This window comes from Podarcis liolepis (assembly GCF_965112155.1).
Source record: "Podarcis liolepis genome assembly, chromosome: 12".
NCBI lineage: Eukaryota > Metazoa > Chordata > Lepidosauria > Squamata > Lacertidae > Podarcis > Podarcis liolepis.
The window spans coordinates 38,718,753-38,741,322 of NC_139563.1; the positions used below are offsets into that span (position 1 = coordinate 38,718,753).

At 41.4% G+C, this 22,570-nt stretch overlaps 1 protein-coding gene and 1 long non-coding RNA gene across 6 annotated transcripts in view; one reads left to right on the forward strand and one right to left on the reverse strand.

Moving 5' to 3' along the window:
* Positions 1–22,570, forward strand: part of PLCL2 (phospholipase C like 2) — a 148,970-nt gene that overhangs the window by 10,228 nt on the left and 116,172 nt on the right. For 2 of the 5 annotated variants that reach the window (XM_083467878.1, XM_083467874.1), the window contains 2 exons: positions 11,977–12,244; positions 13,793–13,851. The exons of 1 other annotated variant lie outside the window; for it this stretch is intronic. The gene's annotated coding sequence lies outside the window, so the exon portion shown is untranslated. The remainder of the gene's footprint in view (positions 1–11,976; positions 12,245–13,792; positions 13,852–22,570) is intronic. 2 more of the 5 variants (XM_083467873.1, XM_083467875.1) reach the window with 1 other exon arrangement.
* LOC310690129 lies at positions 5,782–7,283 on the reverse strand. Its single transcript, XR_014517931.1, has 2 exons — positions 7,143–7,283; positions 5,782–5,875 (listed from the first exon to the last, which is right to left on the reverse strand). It is a non-coding gene; the product is annotated as an uncharacterized lncRNA (long non-coding RNA).

Here is a 22,570-nt window from a genome sequence, read left to right on the forward strand (position 1 = left end):
ATTGTTCCTTAGGTACGGAGAGGGAAATTATTCCTGCTGCCTTTGATGGCAGTTTCATTTCTGGACCTCGAGGAGTGAAGGTGATTTGGGCCTGCAATTTGGACAGCATATCTCTACCTAAGAGAGGTATTGGACACTCAGGTATATACAAAAACTGATGGGTTAAACGATGTCCCCCAATCTGGCATTCCAAAGGTTGGAGGAAAGACCTCTTAGCTGACTGACCAGTGGCACTTTTAATGACTACACTTTTGGATGCCTTTTTCTGCAATAGTTCTGGGAGTACTGAGTATTCAGCCCCAGTATCAATCATAAAGTCTATTAAATGGCTTCCTAATTGAATCGTGACCGTGGGCTCCTGGAAGCCTAACTTTATGGAGTCCGGTCTTTCCTAGTCTTGGGTAAAATCCTCCTCTGCCAGTCCAATGACATTGTCCCTACTCCGTCCTTGTCCAGGTCTCTGATATCTTCCATCTCGGATCATTCCCCGTCCCCGTCCCTGGTTTCTTGGGCCGGAGCCTGGGCCTGGGCCTGGGCCTGGGCGTACTTCTTCCAACCTCAGGGGTTCAGGACACTCCCGCTTCCAATGACCCTCCTTCTTGCAATTTGCACATTGATTCCTTCCCAGTGGTGGATTCCTTCCCCGCCCTCTTCCTCCATTTAAGGGGCGGTAGTCTTGCTTCACTGCTGTGGCTAGCATTACCATCTTTTCCTTCTGCCACTTCTTCTTCTCTTGTTTCTCAGCCTCATCCCTATTCCGATAAACTCGGCGTGCAATGGCCATAATTTGGCTCATCAGCATCCCTTCCCATCCTTCTGATTTCTGAATTTTCTTACGAATGTCAGAAGCGCACTGGGCCACAAATGTAGCAGTAATCATTCTGCTGTTTTCAGGGGCTTCAGGGTCAAAAGGAGTCCATATACGATAGGCTTCTTGCAGCCTCTCTAAAAAGTCTCCTGGACTCTCATTTGGTTTCTGTTCTACTTCTGAGACTTTAGACATGTTAGTGGGCTTCTGGCATGCCCTGCGGATACCTTGCACAAGCGTCTGGCGATAGGTGGTAAGCCTGGCCAGGTGAATTACATTGTTTGGATCCCAATTAGGATCTTCCAAGGGAAAGTTGTCTTGGAGATGATGGTCAATATTAAAAATATTTCCCACTCTGGCCTGCTCACGCAAATATATCTGTGCCTTTTCAATTATGTCTCTCCTTTCCTCAGTGGTGAACAGAGTATTCAGGAGCTGGCGGCAATCTGTCCAAGTAGGACTATGAGTATTTATTATTGAAGTCACCAAGTCCATCATAGCCTGAGGTTTTTCTGCGAAAGATGGGGTGTGTGTTTTCCAATTCATCAGATCCGTAGTTGTGAATGGAATGTACTGGAGGGTCGACGTTCGAGGTGGCCTTGGTCCAGGTAGCCCGTTAACCAGCACAGGCTCCTCAAGTGCATCAAATACTCTTCTGAGAGGGGCTACTACGTGATCTTTCTCTTCGCTTTGCTCTAGGGGCCTTAAATCATAGGGGATGGTATTTGTCCCAAGGCGTTCTTTTAGCAGCTTTATACGCCTGGCTGTATTGCTTGCTGACCGATTAAGGTCTCCCTGTAACTTCTGTAATAATTCTCTAGGACTTGGATGTACAGGAGTTTGGGGTAGGCAATCAGTTGTTTCACTAAAAGAGACTGTAGATGGAGTTCTACTGGGACTCACAGATGGAATAACCACTTCTGCTTGGGCTTTATTATAGGCCTCCAATGCCTCCTGAAGATATTTATCATAATCTATCAAGGAATCAAGTTCTGTGACTCCAGCCCCATTATTCATTCCACTTTCTTGCCTTGGGGTTACAACTGGTGGAGGGTTTGGATTAGGCTCCCTTCGATGTGGAGCATAAGGTGGAGGTGGAAGCAGCTCTTCCTCTGGTCCCTCAAAAATGGGTTTGAGTTTATTTGGCAAGATTCCTTTCCTAGCTTCGGCTTTTACAGCCAATAATTTGCATCGTTGGACTTTGCATTCCCTTATCCATGGAGGATTTTTATTTAATGTGCTCAGCCAGGAATCTATATATGAAAATTGTTCTGGGCACCCTCCAATTTCTTTGGCGATGTTAGACCAAAGTTTGCTTACTAAATTTATATCAAAAGTTCCCTGAGATGGCCATCCAGTATTTTGCTTCGGCCACTCTAATTCACATAGCGTTCTCAGGCGCTCTGGCGTCATTTTGACTCCATATGCCCCTGAGAAGGCTTTCTTAAAATTATTTAACATACATTCAAGAGGTGTATTTTCCCCTTTTGAACCCCCAACTCCCATTGTATGGCCCTGTGAAGTATCCACTCAGTCACTCACACACACGCTTCGTGGGTTTCCTTGCCCAGATGGAGTCGCCTCACTGGGAACCGAAGTACTACCCACTCCACACTCAGGTCAGCTACAGATTGCTCTGTACTTTCTCACACATACAATGCGCTAGATACTTCACCACACACTCTACCTCCCAACTTTCCCTTTTCCCCCACCAGACCACCATCTGATATACCCAACCACCTAGCGTACTCAGTTCCCACTTACTGAGACGCAGAAGTTTGATCAAGACTTCTCTTCCTCCCAATTAATTGGAGGGCCAAAAATCCCTTTGTGCACTTACCCCTGGTTGGTTCCGTTTCCCCCCGGTCCGTCGCCGCCAGTGAGCAGGGTATCAGACAGACGAGACTTCTGCGTTCCCCCTGGAAAAATTTACCAGTGCGCGCTTGGGTAAGCAGTTTAGAGATCCTCTCTCTTGTACCCTGCTCAGTAGAGCGAAGGGGCTGCGTTCCAGCAGACCACTTATCCGAGTCACAGGGCACCATAAAATGTAGCACCCTGCTTGTGGTTAACGCTTAGCTGGAATGAAATATTCAACGCAGCAATAGAGAATTTAAAATAATTATTTATTTGTCAGACAAATAAATGAGAGGCACAGTGGTATATGGTTACCAAGCTCTGGCCTGGCCTCCTGCCATTATGGCCAGCACTTATATTCCCTTAATCCAGCCCCCTTTGCTCCTCCTTGGGCTGCCTCTGTCCAATCAGCCTGGTTGGATTTCCTATTGGCTGATTGCTATAACCAATCACAAAAAGATACACCCATATCCTTCTGTCCTTATAAGGAACACAAACAGCTATATATTGTTACATCTATAAATGACAAATAAGTAGTAATATATCTTACATGTGTCTCAACAAGGAATCTTAATTACCAGCTCACCTCTTGCCCTCCCTGCCCTATTGCCTTCTAAAACAAATGGTTAATCTTAAATTTTTATCTTAAACATATGTCAAGGATCTTGAGTTTCACATCAACATTGAAAGATATCCTTCATTTGAAGGTTTCTAAACAAATGTCTGACAGCTAATATATCAGGACAGCATTTGATGGCGTCTTCTTGTCTGGCAGGGGGCTGGACTGGTGGCTGACTTAATTCCAGGATAAATACAACTCTTCTAGCATTTGTTAAATCCTTTGCATAATTACATTTAAGCCAATATATTTAAGCTAATATATTTCATACATTATCATAGGTAACCTTTTAAAAGAATAAAGCTTCTCAAAGTAGAAAGGAAGGAACTCAGTTTAAAACAGTTTCAGAAGAAGGCTCTTCAGTTTACATCCCCCCCCTTCAGCAAGCTGCTTTTCCCATTATCTGTTTAAGGAAGAAACAGCTTTAAAAAGACTTCCCAGCTAGATGCTTTAAAAAGACTTCCCAAAAAGCCTCTCTTTCTCTGTCAGCTAGATGTTTTTTCTCCCATTTGCCTCTGGCCTTAGAAAATACAGCTCAAGGTTTAAAAGAGGCCCATGGTATCATTTTACTATTTGCCCATTCCTAATTATGTTTATCTCTGCTTTTTTATCTTCTGTAACATGTAGGGTCAATGTCCTGCTTTTAGTCTGTAATTTCAGCTTTTACGACTTTGAGAATTGCTTTCTGCTATCAATCAAAAGGGGCCCCTTGTCTAGGAAAACAGTGCCAGTGTTTTCTTAAGCAGCTAGCCTTCTTGCCTGGCATGAAACATTTGAAAATCTTTTAGGCTCTCTCTAATATACAAGTCCTGATCAAACATTAATAAAATGCAGGCTTATGCCTGATGCCTCACTAATCCATGACAATGATTGTGAATTTGGAATTAGGGTGATGGTGTTGTTATTACAGATTAATAATTAGTGTGAAGTGTTGGCTGATTACTGAAAAGTAACATCTAGATTACTTTTTTTTTATTTAACAGGATTTGTATAGTGTTTAATCATCTAAGGTTATTATGATCAGAGGCAGTGTTTGTTTTCAATCCATCATATTTTAATTCTGCCCATGAGTTCAGCAGCATGCATGATGTGACCTCAAGTCAGTAAACTTTATTACTGAGCCAGGATTTCAATATTTTAAGATATAAGAAGTCATAAAGCAAGGGGTCTGCTGGCACTGCTGCTCTTTTTGTCCATAATTTATGTCAGTGATGTGTTAAGGGAATATTATTTTTCACCAAGCTGGGGATCCCATCCTGTGTTGAAAATACTCCTTATTGACAACTTGGTGCAATTATTTCAGCCCCAATTAGGTGTGCCTAGTTTTGTATCATACACAGCTGTTAAATCCTGAATTTCACTCAAGATGTAATCGACAACCATTTCACGTGGGGGTTCTTTTCCTGCCCCCCATGTGTGTCAGCATGAGCATAAGCACTTAAGTGTGCCCCATTCCGCCCTGCCTCCATTCTGCCCCCCTCCCACCCCTGTTCTGCCCTTTTAGTGATGTGTTTAGTGACACTTTCGGTCACCTCTGGGTTCACCGCTGTGCACATGCATACAATCATGCGTCATTCAGACATGTGTTAATCGGTTATTGCCTGTATATCTAAGGCAGGAGTGAGTACCAAAAGTGACCATCCAAGTTTCTCTGTTTGGCCCTTGAAACTTTCCCAAGGCCACACACCTTTACTAACTGTGCCCTATACCCTCACTGAGTGTGTCTGTCTGGTTTGAATGTGTCCTAAACTGTGATAATGCCTTTTGCTTGCCTGGATGGAGATTGGAGAGTTGTGGGTGGGGATATGTAAAAAATCTGGCTTTTGTGTGGCTGGAATAAAGTGTGTTGTACAAAGGTAAAAGTCACATCCGTTGCTTGGTCACTTTTGCTAGAAGGCTGCCCATATGAGACTGCAGCCCTTGGTCTGAAAATGATACCTCGCCAAAGGGCTAGCCAATTCTAAAGCTGCTGACAGCAGAAATGAATTGACTGCGTAGGATCAGACTATAGTTTTCATCGCCAACAAGATAGGGAGATAGAAAAGAGACCATATGTAATGATTGTATAGATGAGGGAATTTCAGCAAGTATAACTTGACAGGAAATGCCTATGGGCACTTTGATACTATGCAGTACATATATAGTTTTTACATCTTCTGTCTTGAAAAGCTCAGTTATATTTTATATCATAAAATATTATCTTTAAGAAACCTGTAATATATATTCTGTCCCACTGAACAACTTGCACTCAAATAATTTTAAAGTTGGAAGACACCCCAAAAGTCATCTAGTTCAACCTCCTGCAATATAGGAATCTTGCCCAATGCCATCCCTGGATGGGTTCGAACCACCAACCTTCTGATTAGCAGCCAGGTGCACTGATCACAGGTGAAATGTTACAGCCTACATGAGAATACATTGAATAAATTATGAATGCTCATATAAGTAACACAGCTTCTAAACACAGCTAGGAAGGCAATAAAATTACCTTTTCTTTAAAAAAAATTAAGCCTGTTCTTTAATTTTCAGTGATTAGACAATGGTGGGCATTCTATTTCATCCTATGCTTTGCTTCCTTCTTAGCATTTCAAACCCTTCCAAACAAGAAACAAGATTTAGCCCAACAAGAAAATGTAAACATTACATAGAAACTATTTGCGATCATTCAGAACAGCAGTAATTAATGATAATGCAATCATTCTGGCATGGGCAAATAAAATAAACATTTGTGTGGCAGAAAATCATTGTCTCTATTTGTACTCAAATGAATACAACCAAACTTCATTATTAGTTTGGAATTCAACTATTTCCCTTTGAAATTCTTCTGTTGGAAAGACTTCCACTGTTCTATCTTTGGATCAGTATTGTCTATGTTGGCTGCTTTTCTCATGCTGTTCTTTGTTCAACCTACAGATTTGTAAATGGATTTTAAAAAAATACCATAAACTACAGGGTGCTGTTTTCCAAAGTAAACTGAGTCTGCAAAGGCTGCTTATTATGCCACTACTCTGGGATGTGGAGCAGCACAATAACATTAAATAACTGCTCGTGGAATGTATAACTTCCAGAGGACTCCTATCAATCTTTTTCTATTTTTTGCACTTTGTGCAACAGGAATGTTCTAATGTCTACTATAGCTACAATGCTATTTAGGCATAATTACTTTAGAGGAAGTCCCATTGAACTCAGCAGCTGAGGCTGCATGTCTGGTTTAAAGAGAATGACAGGGGGACAAAGAAATGCCTAAGTTCATGGACTTAACACAAATCCAGAGAAATGTAATTGAATATCAGTTCCACATTAAAAACCATTTTTGAAATTCCCATCTAGTTCAAAAGCTGCGCAAGGTCTGGTGATTTAAAAAAGCAGGGGAAGTATGAAAGGTACCAAGGCTCATTAAATGAAATTCACAGGTTTTGGAGCCTGACAATTGTTTGGTATTTCCATAACTCATAAAACAGACAAAAGACCTGCAAGGTGCAAGGAATGACAAAAGAGGACAAAATGAGCAGCAGGTATAAAAATGAGCAGCATATGGGAAGTTAATAAGATGTTGAAAAAAGGAAGGAACTTGGTTATGTGTAATATTTTTATTTATTTTTTTAAAGGAGGAATTTTAACAGTTGGCATTTCAGGAGATGATTGTTTTGGATTAATAGGCAGAATAATTGTTGCAGTATACATGGCTAAGTAATAATATCATAATATGGTAATATTTTTTCAGATTTTCTGATCCAAATACATGGGTTTACTGTATATTTATGATAACCTTTTAAATTTTTTATCCTTTAAAATTCTATGACATGAACATACAAACTTTAACAACATTTTAAATATATAAGCTTTTGTTTGTGTTCTTACATTCCAGCCCAATAAAATTCTGCATTCTTAGCTTTCTCTGATGCAGTGTTCTAAGCACACAGATAGACTCTGGAAGCAGCACACTTCCGCCACATGGAGCTGTTATGGGGAGAAACATTCAGTTCCAAGATCTTAAATTTCTGTTGGAGCCACGTGTCCACATCTCTCTAGGCCAGTGTTTCCCAACCGGTGTTCCGCGGCACACGAGTGTGCCGTGAGACGTTGCCTCGTGTGCCGCGAGATGCCTGGAGGGAGGCGGGCGAGTCGGGCGGCGAGAGGCGGGGCGGCGGCGGCGAGGAGAGGCCGCGCCTCCTGCTGCTGCCTGGCGCTCCTCCTCGCAGCCGGCAGCGCTGCCTGGGCGCCTCCGCGCAACTCTGCCTCGCTGGGTTTGGTCTCCCAGCAGAGATGGGTCACACGCGCCCCTCCCTCCCTCCCTCAGCCTGCGCGGAGGGAGAGCCAGAGAGAGGCATCGCTCCTGCGCGGCGGGAGAGGGAGCAGCCGGAGCGATGCCCCAAACGAACGCATGGGACCGGAGGGGAAATCCTCTCCGAGGCGGATTGAGCGCAGCTGAGAGAAGCCTTTCGAGGAGCTGCCGTGTCCCCTGGAAACCCCCTTCCCAGCTCTGCCTGCCTGCCTGCCGTCGGGCTCGTATCGCCCTTTAAAGGGCGCGGGAAACTAGAAATGTGGGGACTTGGGGTTTTCCTCAGGCTGAATTCCGAGCTGAATTCCGAGCGAGGGACTGAGGGACGGCGGCAACTGAGGCGGCGGCGAGGATCCGCGTCGAGCCGGGGGCGGCTCCGCGGTGGTGGTGCCGAGCGGCGGGGCAGCGCGTGCAAAAGGGAGGAGCGCGAGACAGCGGAGGAGGAGGAGGCCGGCATGTCCGGGCAGCAGCAGCAGCAGCAGCAACTCCCGGCGACGGCTCCTCAAGCCCCGCCGCCGCCCCCTCCTCCGCCCGCTATCGCCGCCACCACCACAACAGCCGCCGCCACCTCAGTTGCCGCCGTCCCTCAGTCCCTCGCTCTGCTGCCTCCTCCCACCCCCAAAGCTTGGAGGTTCCCCAGCAAGGGGAAGGGAAAAAACTTTCACTTTTGTGCGTCCCTCCCGGCGTGACGCTGCGCGCTGACGTCACGGGGCTGGGCTTTAATGGTGGTGTGCCGCGAGATTTTTTTTCAGTAAACAGGTGTGCCGTTGCCCAAAAACGTTTGGGAAACACTGCTCTAGGCATACTGCATGAATTTATTTATTAAGAGTACTTTTAGTCTACCTTTTATCATATGAGGCCATGGTGGGGTACAATATAGTTGAAACAACAAAAATGTTTCTATATAGTCAAAAGACCAGATAAAAACATAACAAAACTTTAACTCCCATACCATTTAAAAAACCACAGCCCTACTCATTGACTCCTTAATTGCAGCAGCATACTGACACTAGTACTGTATCTAACAGTCGCGCAGGCAAGGTAGGCCTCTACTTAGTGTCAAAATGGTCAGTGCCAGTCACACTTCTAAGCAGAGGCCATCCCATGATTTATTGCATGAAACACTTGTAACGTCTGAGAACCGGGGGGGGGGGGGGAGGCGTCTAAGAACCTTTGCATCGCCATAATTTTCTTCCTCTGTTGACAAGAGTCAAAGGCTGTGAGAGACAGCAGCAGCAGCCCAATGAGGGAAGCAGGTGCTTGGGCCTCCATTTCTTGGTTGGGATTATTTCCCAGGAGCATATTTGAGGACTGGGACAAGTATCTTCTTATTTATTTATTTTAAAAAATTACCGCCCTTCAGGCCCATGCAGAGATTGACTGAGGCCTGGAGCAGGAGTCTTACTATAATAAAGTTATAACAGACACCCGAAGAATTACATTTGCTTCGTTAAAATAAAAAAAATTCCTTCCAGTGGCACCTTAAAGACCAACTAAGTTAGTTCTTGGTATGAGCTTTCGTGTGCATGCACACGAAAGCTCATACCAAGAACTAACTTAGTTGGTTTTTAAGGTGCTACTGGAAGGAATTTTTTTTATTTTGACTATGGCAGACCAACACGGCTACCTATCTGTATTTGCTTCGTTAGTAAGTTTATAACTTCAATGGAGGAGACTATGCGGATTGGTTTTGGCAAGTATGTTGGATTGCATTGTTATACATGGAATATGCTCTTCACAACTTATTTATATGGAAAATAGCTACAGCATGGGTTTTTTTTTTTGGAGGGGCAGAATCAAGTTGTATTGAATTACAAGTTGACCAATTAACTGTTTTAATTTATGAAAACTAAGGTATATCTCATTTCACCACAAGATGGTGTGTGATATCAGCATTGCTAGGATATGGATAAAAATATGTTGCTTATCCAGCTGGTCTATGAAAGCTTTTGTACTAAAAAGCAATATATTAACTGTTCTATAATGCTCTCTATCTCATTGGCCTGCCTAAGTGAAGAGTCAAATCTCAGTTTCCCTATCATGTCAAAAGGATATACTGTTAAAGGCTGCAATCTACATTTGAAAAGGACCAGTTTTCTCTTGATAGCATTCTCTTCTCTTTACACTGTGCATGTAACTTCTTATTTGTGAATTCGTCTCTAAATGAGACAAGAATCAGTTTGGATAATAAACAATAGACGACAAGCTGTGTGCAAACATCAAGAGTGCAAACAAGCAACCTTCCAGACCTAGAATAACTGATAAGATTGTGACTAGTGTTGATCTTAATCCTCTGTGATCTTTTAGCCCAACAGCTGATGTGCCTGAGAATTAAAATGCATTACCTTGTTCATTACAGAAGGATAGTTGAATTGGCTTCTTACAACCACCTGTAATGCCCGTTACTTCTTTTATGTAGTTTTGAAATGCAAAACCTATCCAAAGGAACTACTTTTTCAAACCAGATTTTATTTGTATGTGACTGACAATAAATTTGCTATCCCAGTATGATGAAGAGTGCCATAGCAAAGTTTATGCAAAAATAGTACTTAGTAAATATATAGTGTTATCCATTAGTGCTCAAAGCCTTTCATTTTACAAAGATTATAATGCAAACCCATCCAGTTTTGGATATGTCATTGTTAGCGTCCTAATACTATTATGTAAAAAGTGAATTTTGGGTGTTACAAGGAGGAGTATTAAAAGCTTACCACAGGCCAGGAGGAAGCCAAGCTGAAGTCAGGCAATATTCTGTATGTGTCTAAATTACATAAATTAATACAAATTTATTTGTTTAATTGTGAAATAATTTTTACTAGGTTTTTTTAATGTATATCTATCTGTCCATCTCCTTTGAGAATTGGGCAATGTATACTTTTACTGTAACTTTGAATCAAACTAGACCTTTGGCTATTTTTGTTGCTAAAAACAAAACAAAAATAAGATGCTTCTTTTAGTCTTGCTTTAAAGCTTAATAACAGACTTCCATTATGTAAATTCTCATAATGTGCATTCTAATCTCCTACTTACATTGATGAAAAATGATGCAATTAGGACTTAATTAAGAACTTATGCTTATTTTTTATATTGTTTTTAATAGTGTGTTAGAGTGTTTTTTTAAAGAGCAAAAAAGTAAAACAATTAACAACAGCTTAAGAAAACCAACCTTAAGGGAGAAAAGACATCTATAGTTGATTTAAGCAAAGTCAATAAGCTAAACCTGAAGCCAAAGACAGGTAAAATAATTCAGTGCAAAGTGTTAAGTACAACAAAGAATCCGGTGGCACCTTAAACTAACAAAAGCTTTATGGCATAAGCTTTTCTTGACCATACAGCAGTTTATCTAATTCATGGTTATCTTGGGTTGTAGGTGTAAGCCACCTTTCATTGTACAGTAATTGAGAGTACATTGAGTAAAAGAATGACATTATCCTTATTGCGATGAGAGAAATGAATAGCTGCCATATAATATATTTCTGCTGCGGTGAGGCTAGAGGGCCTGCGCCCTTTGCAAGGCCTTTACCATCTGGCCTAGGGGACAGGGCCTGGACTCACTGGAACAAACCTTGGGGCATTGCTGGGGGGGTGTGGTTCTGCTATTGTTTCCCTTCTTCTACTGTCTAATGTATTTTAAAAGGTGGTCAAGTAGCTTTTAATCTATGGGGTTTAAAATTCGGGGTGTTTTGTTTGTTTTGGGGTGGTTTTAAAGTTTAAATGGGGTTGTGTGTTAGTTTAATTTGTGTGCCATTGTAAATTATGCTTTTATTATTTTCTAGTAGGTTTATGGGTTTGTTTTGTTGTTTTTATAAGAAAACTTGTTTGAATTGAATTGGCTATGTGATTCAGGGATAGCCAACAAATCTTTTATAATCTTTAAACTATGCATTATCAATACATGCATGATTTGATCTCTGCCCAAATTAATAGCGTGTTCAAGAACTTTTGTTTTCAGTGACCTGGTTGATCTTGAAGCTAGAACTCCGCCATTAATAATAATAAAAACTGTCTCTCTTGTAGGATAATTAAAGGCAGATGCATTTAATTATAGTGGATGGTGCAATAATGAATACAGAATACTTATTTCCTAGTCAACTTGAATTTAAATATACACATTTTTAACTACTATGTGGTTTTACTCAAAGAATGGTTATAAGGCACTGATGTATGTGTGGGGAGTTCCCCGTTGCCTTTTTCTTGAAACATATGAGAACTTATTCATTCTTCTTGCATTATTATTCTAGCATGGCAATGGTGCCCCATCTTTCCATTGGAAGATAATTTTTCAATTTCATTTTAAACTAAATGAAATTTAGTTTAGTTGTCCTCTTTATGTCTTGCCACCAAACATAACTGCTTAATATTTACTAAATGCCTTGTGTCCTTTGTCACTGGTTTATTTCCACTTAATTTCAGCAGCAGTGAAGTAAATGTAGCAAGAGATCTTCAAAGCATTCTATAACACCTGGTGGCCCAGAATGCATTTCTGGAGCAATGCAAGGAGGACACCCACATACTGTAGTTCCTCCTACACTGCTAAACCTCAGAAGGGGCCTTGACTTTCATTGGAAGAGCAGGGGTGCTTCCAGATTACCTTTTGGAGCATTCCATTCTGATTTGTTGCAGTAGATCAGACAACATTGGCTGTTTACTGAGCGTTAATATTGATTCATTTGCTGTGAAGGTAGGCTATGTTGCATAACTGCAAGCATTAACCTAAAATTTCCAGTGTATTTTCTTCTCACTTGCCTTACTGCAAAAAGTCTGATCTTTTTGGGAAGCAGGTTTGTTGCACAAGATCTCCCAGTAAGCTTTAATTACACAACCTGAACTTGCTGGTGTGTGCCCTGGTTGAAGCCTCCAGAGGGGTGCATTGAGGCTCCCAGCCTCTGTGTGTATACAAATGTGAAGGGTATGTGTGCCAAACTCAGTGGCGTAGTGTGGGTTGTCAGCACCCGGGGCAAGGCAAGTAATTTGCGCCCCCTAACCCGTGGATTTGCGCCCCCTAACCCGTGGATTTGCGCCCCCTAACCCTAACCCCCAGATGTTGCGCCCGGTGCGGCTGGCCCCCCCTGCACCCCCCACGCTACGCCACTGGCCAAACTGGCTTTTTGACCCAGGTGAAACAAAGCCTGGTTTTGTCCCTGCAGCCTGGAAGCCCTCTAAGCTTTTATTTTGGCAGAGGAAACTTCCAAAATAATAGTTTTCATCAGCAGGCTTCACCCCTATCCATATCACTCTTCACTGGATAACAGGCTGCAATCCTAGGCACACTTAGCTTGAAGGAATCTCCATCAAAACATAGTGCAGGTTACTTCTGAATTAACATGCCTGGGCTTTGGACATACCTGGAAGTGCCACAAACATCCTCTTTCCATTCATCCTCTTTCCATGCTTATGAGTACTGTATTGGAGTACTGCTTTTATATCTGTCCTCTAGAGAGATGTCCAAACTCTACTACATCTAACTCATGCATGTCCCACAGCAGAGATGTGAAAGTCGCTGTTCCCAATGTTGGGAAAGCACATGGTTCCCACGCAAAATGTTTCCAGGTTTCCAGGGCATGGGAAAGACTCCTGCCTGAAACCCTGGGAATGTCGCTGCTAGTCAGTATCAACAATTCTGAGCTAGATGATTCAACGATCTGACTTGGTTTAAGGCAGCTTCCTATGTTACTATGTTTCTTGTAAGTGTTAAAAGAGGCGGCACTTGTAGATGACCAATTAAGCCACCTGGATTACTCAGTAGAACCTGTCCCACTTAGTCTGATAGCTGACCTTTTTGTATAATCTTTGAATTAAGGCATTTGTCAGGAGACAAGCAAAATAATACCATCCAGTAATGTACATCTCTCTCTCTCTCTTTCACTTTCTCTCTCTCCTCTGGATTAACTATAAGTGTCTGTCTTAATGTGAAATATTAAATAGAGCATTCAGTAGTCAGTGCCTTGTAGCCATCTAGGAAACATTTCTTTATTTAATTCATAGAGTCATGATATATATTACAGTAAGCTGATGCAGCAGTGTTCAGCGGGGGCGGGGTGGGGGAGAAAAAAGAAAACGCTTTCTATGTTGTTTTTCAAAATATGCCATGTATGTTAAATACTGACATCTCCAAGAAAAATACTTCAAAACACACTTTCAATAATTCCTTGAGGTTTAATAATCATTTGATTTTGAAGTGTAGCTATGTATCAGCATTAACAATAAACATACACTTGTGCTTTTTTAGATCAAAGAGAGCTTGTAAGACATGAGAATTGGAGGCACTTGCTGTCATCCTAACTTCAGGTATGTCTGTGCTCACTTTTAAGTTAGTTGTTAGAAGACAGTAGAAGCACAGCAAAATGTACACACAAGTCCCGTATCTGAACCAAGACCCAGACATAACCAGTTTCTCAAGAAGATAGTATTCTAACTTTAGAAAGAATTGGTAGGATCCTAGACTCTGTGTTGTTGGCATCTGTCTTGGAAGGTAATAGATTGCATTTCTGGGGGTGAAGTGAAATCAGTGGAGAATCACAGCGCCTGCTGTGGCTGCAGAGACCAGTAACTCATAACTTCTGCCTCCAGCATTGTTTTTGCTGCATTACTAGCACCGAACTGACCTCTCCAGGGCACAAGCCTGGGTAGTGTGTATGGAGCTTCTGGGCTGCCCAAACACCAAGATCCCCCTCTCAGCCTCATTGATGTCCAAATGAAAACAGAGCAATACATTTGGCACCAGCTTGGCTGCAGGAGTTGCTGGAAGGAGGTATACAAGATGCCATCCAAACACGTTAGGGGCTCTGTTCCAGATTTGTTTAGGGTTTACTCCTTAGCATTTTCTTCACCTTGGGTTTACTTCTTGCATATGAGTACAGCTGTAAGGCAGCTGAAGTTTAGGATCAGGGTTTTCCTTCTTCTAAATAGGCTACCTTGATGAGCCCCACCTGTCCCTCATTTCCCTCTGCAGCGTATGCGGTAACCACAGGGATGGACTTTGGCTTCTGCTAACTGCTTTCTTGACTATTGGACTAACCTATTGGTCTCGTCTGCTCAATCTGCTGGAGCCTGTGTTAGCATGCAGAGGAAGTCCATAGCTTACCAAGGGCTTGAGATCCATTGGCTACCCTCACCTGGTTTAACTGGCCAGTCAAAGCCATTTCCTGGAGTGTGGCCACTGTCACGTGCTGACAGCTTCTAGGAACCACAGTCATAGCTGAGTGCAGAGTAGGGACCAAAGGTGTACGAACTACCCCAGAAGAAGCACGATGTGTCTCCCACCAGATGTGTGACCCACCAGAGATACTACCTCTCCCCAACACCCATACACCTTAGATCAGGCATTGGCAAACTTGGCCCTCCAGATGTTTTGGGACACAACTCCCATCATCCCTGACCACTGGTCCTGTTAGCTAGGGATGACGGGAGTTGTAGCCCCAAAACATCTGGAGGGCTGAGTTTGCCTATGCCCGCCTTAGATTATAGACCACTTAATTATATAATGTGTGATACAGGAGTAACTTTGATACTATAATGTTCAAATTTCTGGGAATGGAGTATGCCCAGTTTTTGAGTACTATTTTTTGAATAATTCAAACATACACTAATAAACAACTTAAATTTTTCATAGTGCATTTATGAGCTCATACTTGCATTGTCAGCTTGAAAAAATGCCTTTTATATTTTAACCCACACACATTATTTTACAGGGTTGTAAAATAGCGTGTGTGGGCTAAAATATAAAAGGCATTTTTATATAAAAGATGCAACCCTATGCCAACTTATTATATGAAACATATGTCCCTTCCATGTGGGCTGCTTGTTCTGTGTCTTCTTATAGCATTAAACTGATGGTTTGTTCAGAAGGCAACCAAACTGTTAGAATTGTTGGGAGCATTTGTGTTTCCTAGTGCACGTATACAACCTTGACAACTATTGTCTGAAGCAGAGAAAGGTGTGCACAGGAAAGATGTAATTTGGCATGGTTGACAGATGTATTGTTTGATATCCATTACCAAACTGTATGTAAAGTGCTCAGTAATTAAGACCTTTATCTCTGTCACTGAAAACTGAGTAGAAATATTTATTGTCATTACTTTTTAAGAACAGCTTTGCATAAACAACGACCACTGCTTAAAATACAGGAGGTCCTCAGGATCATTCCACTAGCTAGGATGAACACAGCTTATGACACCGCATTGGGCATCCTAAAATGCAGTTTTGACAGAGAACTTGCAACCAGGTAGCAGGCATCTTCCCATGACTAGCAGAAATAGCTGAAGTAGGCTAATGCACTTAATTTGCCTGATTTACACAGGTTACAGAATCCAGCTTTTTGTGATGCAGAATTTAGGTTACCTTCATTCAGTATGTGTGTATGTGCACAAGTATCCAGATTTTACAAGTGTCCTATTAACCTAAAATCCTATGCATGTTTCGGCTGAAATTTAGGCTTTCATCATTTTTACCGTCTGCAAGTGTGTGGAACCTACTAGGGTGGCCCACTCTTGAAGGCTGATGAATCCAGTTTACTTCAAGGCAGCTCTGGGTGATATGGATGTCACTCTGTTAAAGTTCTGGCTGATTTGTGGGAAATGTAAATGGGCCAAGTCGTTGACAATTGCCAGTGAGTGCCCTCCTCTGTTTTGTAGAGCTTGCTTGGTTTCTTGATATACATCAGAGCTTAGGACAGTGAAAACTCCAGATGAATACAGTTGAACACTATTGAATGCTCATTATCAAGCCTACTCAGTGGCGGCGAAGTCAGCAAAGAAGGAATACTTTGCTTCCTCTGTTGCATCCTCACAGTGCCATCCAGCTGTGCCATCTAATCAACATATAGATTAAAAAGTGCCAAAACATTTATCTAATTCTTCACTACCATTGTGCTATCTTCTTATATTCAGTGTAATTTTCTCCCAGTAGCATATAAAAATATTAAATGGTGAAGAGCAGATTTAGGATAGAACCCTGCATAGCCCCAGTTCATAATATTCTCACTGGTCTATTCGCACACAAGTCTATTAATGCATTGGAAGCCTTTCTGGTTTTCAAAACATACAACCTAACACAAATCTAAGAAAGTACCACTGGCAGCTATACCCTACCTACTGGTTGAAATAAGATTTATTCTGGGCTGAACACATGTATTTGGTGAGAATTGTTATTTAAAATGTTATTCCAAAATTTACTCAGAATGAATTATGGAGATTTACTTTGAATTAATCCATCAACATACAATGGGACCTACGCCTAAGGTGTTGTGCATAGGATGGCAACCTTATAGATCAATCCTAACCATGTCTGCTCATAAGTTTTACTGAATTTAATAGCGCTTACTCTCAGGTAAGTGGGAGTAAGACGACAGCCTTAGCCCTGATTGTTGAAGCATCCTCTGAGCATGCAAGCAGAGCAATAGGCAGGTTTCTGCACGTGCAGGTTTATAAATTTGCTGACTCTAGTGTCAAGCAGTAACTTATACAGTGGTACCTCGGGTTAAAACTTAATTCATTCTGGAGGTCTGTTCTTAACCTGAAACTGTTCTTAACCTGTGGTACCACTTTAGCTAATAGGGCCTCCCACTGCCGCTGTGCCACCACCGCACAGTTTCTGTTCTCATCCTGATGTAAAGTTCTTAAACTAAGGTACTATTTCTGAGTTAGCGGAGTCTGTAACCTGAAGTGTCTGTAACCCATGGTACCACTGTATGTGCAAGTCTGCCATGTATTAGTCACCATTGTCAAGTCAAATAATATTATTCTGTAGTTCATAGTTCACGTATTGGCTGAAAGATAGCAAGTGATAAATACTGTATGTATGTATGTATGTATGTATGTATGTATGTATGAAAGAGCCTTGTGTCATAGTGAGCCACAGAACATATTCTCCATTGCATCTACCAAACACTAATACCAGGTTAAAACTGAATCTATCATTTTTTCTCATAATAGCCCCACCATCTGTTTGCTTGCAAACTAGTTCTCTTAGTATTTCTCTTTGTATTGTTTTGCTACACACAGCACCACACTTTGCTGAGTGATTACAAATATGATGATTGAACAGAAATAGGAAAATATGTGTTTAATTGATATGAATATATATTAATATTACACAACTATATCTATAATAAACATACAGGATTGCAAGTTATCCATATGTATAACTGTATTTAACTTTGTATTGTTTTTATACAACAATACATTTTTAAAAATGCTAGGGGCTGCCAGGATATGAATCTATTTATTTGCAAGGACAGAGCACTGGAGACTCATGACATTTTTATTTTACTACAGTGGATTTCTTTTTATTTACAAACAGACATTGAGCATAGGGGAGCAGGCAAGCACCCAGACAGCTTGCAGTGGTCTGTAAAGCAGTATCGGTTCCCTCAAAAAACAAACACCCCCCACCTTTGTGCTCTTCTTCCCCAATCTCTGACTCATTCATTCAGATAGCTGTAAAACTCAGATTTCTCTCATTGGCTGCATCTCTACTTCTCGCCCCATTGTATGACATGAGTCTTACTGATTTAGTAGCCCTCATTCATCATCAATGCTCGGTAAATAAATGTTTTCTTGCCATCAAATTCCCATTGCATCTTACGCTGGCTCTTTTTTCCTTTTTGATGATTAACTTTTGTTTCCACCATACCAGTCAGTATCAAAAGGTTTATTTTAGAAGCAAATTTGAATTTTCCACAGCTGGTGACTTATTGTTTGCTTTATAAAGGGCATGTACTCTTAATACTTTTCCCTGGGGCCATATATTCCTTTTGTATGACTGTAAGTTAAGTTTTTTGTTTTATGAAAAAGACAGTTCAACCAGTTTCCCATTGATGAGGTGAATTTCCCGTTGCATTTGAACTTTAGTTTTGAAAAGCAATTGAATGAGACAAATGTCATTAGGGTTGGAGTTCATCCCCAAAGCAGACATTAAACTGGACATCATTGGAAGCATATGAAAAAAATATTATGTGGACTCTTACAAAAACATCCTGCAGTTTCATCATTATAATCACTGCCAGACAATACACCTGACCTACTTGTAATTAATCCTTCTGCACAACAATTTCTAATTTTTCAAAAATTGTCTATAAATCTGTGGCAGTCTAGTTCTGATGCATAGTATAAACAGGTACCAGGTAAAGTAAGGCTTGTAGGAATGAATTCTATATTTTATCTCTGCACTGTGTGAAGAAGTACTTTCTTTTATCTGTCCCAGATTTCACAACATTCAGCTTCATTGAATGTCCCCAAGTTCTAATCTTATGTAAGAGGGATAATAATATTTCTCTAGCCACATTCTCCACAGCATGCATAATTTCACACACCTCTATAATGTCTCCTCTTACGTGCCATTTATCTAAATTAAAAAGGCCGAAATGTTGTAACCTTTCCTCATGCAGGAGTTGCTCCATCCACTTAATCATTTTGGTGGCCCTTTCCTGAACCTTTGCAATATAGTTTTTGAAATGAAGTGACCAGAACTGTATACATGATTTCAAAAACAGTTGCACCACCACTGTGATGTTGGCAATTTTATTTTCAACCTCTTTCCTATTGATCTGTGGTATGGCATTTGCCTTTTTCGCAACTGCTGAGTGCTAGGTCAACATCTTCATCAAGCTATCCACTACAACCTCAAGATCTCATTTCTGATCAGTCCCCACCAGTTCAGACCTCATTAGTGTATATGTGTAATTAAACAGGGTTTTTGCTCTAATTTGCATCACTTTGCACTTGCTTACATTGAATTGCATTTGCCATTTTACTGCTCAGTTCTTCAAAGATCCTTTGGGAACTCTTCACAATCCATTTTGATTTTAACCATCATGAACAATTTGGTATCATCAGCAAACTCAGTTACCTTACTGCTTACTCCTAACTCTAGTTAATTTATGAACAAGTTAAAAAGCACAGGTCCCGATATCAATCTTTGGGGACTGTCTCCATTTTCTATATCCCTCCATTGGGAGTACTGTCTATTATTACTTCTGTGTTCTCCCTGTTTCTTAACCAGTTACAGATCTACAAGAGGTGATATGTCTTGAGGCTATCTTTCTCCCTTAGCTAGGAACAGTGCTTTTTTTCTTTAAAAATGTTTAGGAGTACTCTCATTTTCCTACTCATATTGAAATACTGCCCCTCAATGAGGCCAAACTTAGATTCACAAAATGTTTAGGGGTATGTGTACCCCTGTGCCCCCCCCCCGAAAAAAGCACTGGTTATAAGCATGAGTTTTAACTCCCAGGTCTTTAACAGTATTGCCACCAAGGCTTTTTTCTACTCGTACTTTATAGTAGGCTGCTAAAATGAAGAAGAAGAGGAGTTTGGATTTGATATCCAGCTTTATCACTACCCTAAGGAGTCTCAAAGCGGCTAACAGTCTCCTTTCCCTTCCTCCCCCACGACAAACACTCTGTGAGGTGAGTGGGGCTGAGAGACTTCAAAGAAGTGTGACTAGCCCAAGGTCACCCAGCAGCTGCATATGGAGGAGCAGAGACGCGAACCCAGTTCACCAGATTATGAGTCTACTGCTCTTAACCACTACACCACACTTTCCCTTGCAGGGATGCACTTTCCCAGGCATGGATTTCAGTGTAGCAAGAAACCTGTACTGATATTGAAAACAAATTCTTCAGCTCTGCTCTTGCTCAAGATTTTAATCATGTGTCCTCCCTCCCCATGGGCAGTCATTTCCTTCCCCCTCAGCTCATGGAGTTTATAGAGTTTTAGGGTGGTGTTTTCTTTATAAAGGTGATCTCACTAATCCAACATCTGTCCTACATAATTCAAGCTACCATATGGAATTCACCTTGCTGAGAGGCACTCTTTCTACCTGGTTAACTAACCCCAGGTGCATCCATTTTTCTAGCTGAAAGCTCTGCGAGATCTGTTTTCTAATGCTGGGCTCCAGCTCAGCACAGTTTTCTTTCCAATTCCTGTTTTGGACTGTTCAAATCAACCAGAGGCCTCTTTCAGTTCCTTACTAGCTGCCCTGATATTGGGCCCTGTAACACAGCCAGAGCCAGCAAGCAGCAGACAGGCTTTTTTACTCCATCAAAAGAAATTCTCCTTGAAAAACTGCACAAGGAGTCGCCCCCTTTTTTGAGCAGGTGCCCCTCTCAGGGGCTAGCAAGGGAAGAAATGAAGCAGTTGCTGCTGCTACTAGCATGATCTAAAACTCATTTAACCCCCAGTCTTGCTGCCTTCTCTTATATCAGTGCATTCCCCCACATGGAGTTTCAGATTACTGGGTTCCTCAAAATAGATTCATAAGCGGAAATAGTAACTAAAGAGCTAAACCCCCTCGTTGAAATGGTTTCTATTTTAAGCAGAATGTTAAGAGACTCCTTCCCCATAAAACATGCCAGTCTTCAGCTACTGTGATGAAAACAAAAAACAATTTCCTGGAATTTAACTCTTCAGCTCCCCCACAACTGTTACTGGTATTTAACATGTATTACTGATCCATTGCCAATAGCACACTGAGGGCTGCAAGATAAGGGGCTGAACTCATTGGACCAACTCAGCTTGCTGTTCTGTCCTATGCAACTGGCTCTGATGACAGAATAATTGGTCTCAAGAGGATCACTTCAGTGTCAGAATGATACAGTGGATGGTGTTGGGTATCTTTCAGGGCTCTTAACATTTTATCCTTTCTGCAGCTGGATGCATGAAGGAAAAAGGTCATGGGATGGGGAAAATGAGTAATTGCCAGGCTGTTTCTGCAGTAAGTTCAAGGTTGTTGTTTTAATCTGCTTTCATACCATCCGTGTTTACAAGTTCGCCTGTTGTGTAGAGCAGGGATGTGTGGGAGAAAATAGATCAATATCTACTGGTGTAGCCATGAGTGATGTGCAGTAGACAGCAAGTGTTTCTGGCTCCTCCTTACTTGATGGTAGTGACAACAAAATTTTCCTATCCAAATTTGGCAGCTGAAATAGAGAAAATTCATGAGAAGTGGACTTTAATGTGAAAATACTCTGTGTTCAATTCATTTATGGTACCAACAACAAATTCCTAGGCTCAGAGACACTGTATTCTTTAATTCTAACTGCATGTCCATGGCTCTAGTAGATCTTGGCGTTATAGGAAAAAAACACAAATTTGATCTGAAAAGCTTAAAGTCTTCCCTCTCCTGAAGTAATGCGCAAATGATGTCATCCACCAGATTTGACAACTGTGTTTTCTTGATTCCTAAAAGTGATGCGGGTGGTGCTGTGGTCTAAACCACTGAGCCTTTTGGGGTTGCCGGTCGGAAGGTCAGTGGTTCAAATCTGTGTGATGGGGTGAGCTCCGGTTGCTCTGTCCCAGTTTCTATCAGCCTAGCAGTTTGAAAGTATGTCAGTTCAAGTAGATAAATAGGTACCGCTGTGGTGGAAAGGTAAATGACGTTTCTGTGTGCTCTGGTTTCCGTCACGGTGTTCCGTTGCGCCAGAAGTAGTTTAGTCATGCTGGCCACAAGACCCAGAAAACTGTCTGTGGACAAACGCCGGCCTAAAAGCGAGATGAGCATCACACCCCATAGTCGCCTTTGACTGGACTTAACTGTCCAGGGGTCCTTTTATCTTTACTTTTACCTTTATTGATTCAAAAAGAGAAAAAGAAAAATGTAATAGACCTGTGTAGTTGACATTATATAACATGCATGTAAGAAGTATAAAGTTTTAATACTTTAAACATTCAGATTAGGACAGATTTTATGTCACTTTGAGCAACAGGTTGCCATTACCTCTGTGTGAATGTGCTTTCTTACTACAGTACGGTGCCTTATAGGCATGAAGTGTGCTCAGAATAGAGTGCATTGCGAGTGTGAGTGTGAGCGTGTTATTATGTTTATAGCATATTTGTAGCTCTGGAGTTGTTTTGTGATCTTTTATGACTTATGACATCATTTATGAGCTCATTACTTTGATCTCCAGCTAATTTAGAAGGTTTGCCACTGATCTTTATGACCTTTATTTGTGCAGTGATTCTAATTCTATTTGCCATAAAAGGTATAGACATAATCCAAAGGAGGCTGC